Raw genomic sequence first — 1,770 nt, 5'->3', positions numbered from 1 at the left:
AACCTAACTTGAGGTAGTGAGAGAACGGTTTTCACCCAAGAAATCTTGTTTCAGCCTCTCATTTTCTGAGTACAAATTCTCGTCAGCTGTGTTCTGAGGAGCTCGCATCATTCCTGGAACATAGCGGGCACTTACTGCGTATTTGTGAAAGGAACGGATGGCACTTACGGCCTTCCAGCTCTCTCCTGCTCGCTTTTGTTTCTCCTGTGCTTTACCAGGATCTGCTCAACTGACCCCTCAAAGTGTCTCCCGGGTATTGACTGGTTAAGCACTGTGGAAGGGTTGCTTTCTTGGTTTACCTCTTTTCCTACCCAACTTGGACCCCAAGGCTTATAACTAACTACCTACTTGCCCTTATGAGGACTTACAATCTTGACCCATCTCCATTCAGTCATCTGTTTTGTTGGCTCCTAATACTGGGCAGTTGGATTTTATGAGAGCTATAAATCTCTCCCTAGAAAAATGCAACAACACACAAAGCACACAGTTTGGCACATGAGAGTTTTTGGGACCTTTTGGGAGCACATTTATGGATCCAAGATAAAGACTCTGCCTTTTGTAATTGCCTGTTTAATTATCAATAGCCCCTGCTGGGCTCTCCTCTCCTGAGCTGCTCTCAGAGAGTGTGTGGTCCCCAATGCTCTTGCCTTGTCCTGCAGGAGGAAGCTTAGTGGCAAAGGCCTGGCACCTATCAGAGGAGAGCTGAAGAGCACCCAGTCTTCCTAGGGTGCAGGGTGTGGTCTAATTCAGCGGCTCCCCATTAGAAGGTCCACTTACCTATGGTGTGCACTATGTTCTAGAATATCAATCTTATCTGAGACAAAGGGACATTTAAATCTCCTATTTGCTTTACTCTTCTGTTGTATTTCATAACTGGTTCAGAACTCCAGGCTTGGAAAAAGTGTATGTTGAGGTTGGGGGGATGGGCGGGGGGGGACGTAGGGCTTTCAAGTGCTAATATTACCCCACACTGAATTCATCATGTTCTCATCCTTTTTCTCCAGAATTTGTCTCTCCTCTGCTTTCTTTTACCTTTCTCAATGCCAGACCTCTTTTTTTCTCCCAGTGGTCTTTCTAGAGCTTAGCTACTTGCATTTTCTGAATTTTCTGAAAACACTCTTAACCTGTGTTAATGCAAAAATAGAGATTTTATCCAGTTTTCCCACTCTGTCTCAAGAGTACAAAGGGACACATGGATTTTTTTTTAACATCTTCATTGGAGTATAATTGCTTCACAATGGTGTGTTAGTTTCTGCTGTATAACAAAGTGAATCAACTGTACATATACATACATCCCCATATCCCCTCCGTCTCACGTCTCCCTCCCACCCATCTAGGTGGTCACAAAACACTGAGCTGACCTCCCTGTGCTATGCGGCTGCTTCCCACTAGCTATTGGATTGTTTTTAATGCTTTTTTTTTTTTTTTTTTTGGCTGCAGCACACAGCTTGTGGGATCTTAGTTCCCCAACCAGGGATCGAGCCCTGTGTCCTCTGCAGTGGAAGCATGATGCCTAACCACTGGAACACCAGGGAATTGCCCTTTTTAATGCTATGGAGGAAGGAAAAGAAAGCATTTTCAGTCATGGCTGTGACCTGTAATTAACTGAGCAAAATTTCTCTAGGTACTGGGGGTGGTCCAAAGGAAGTAGAAAACAGAGGTCTTGCTGTCATGAAGTTTACATTTAAGAAGGAGGACTGTGTCAACAAAAGATATATAAAATCACACATAATACTAAAATATCAGGAAGGATTTAAATTTAAATGTGAG

Source organism: Lagenorhynchus albirostris, chromosome 14 (genome assembly GCF_949774975.1).
Source record: "Lagenorhynchus albirostris chromosome 14, mLagAlb1.1, whole genome shotgun sequence".
In the NCBI taxonomy this organism is placed as follows: Eukaryota; Metazoa; Chordata; class Mammalia; order Artiodactyla; family Delphinidae; genus Lagenorhynchus; species Lagenorhynchus albirostris.
The sequence above is the reverse complement of the archived record's forward strand: the minus strand, read 5'-3'. Positions refer to the sequence as shown.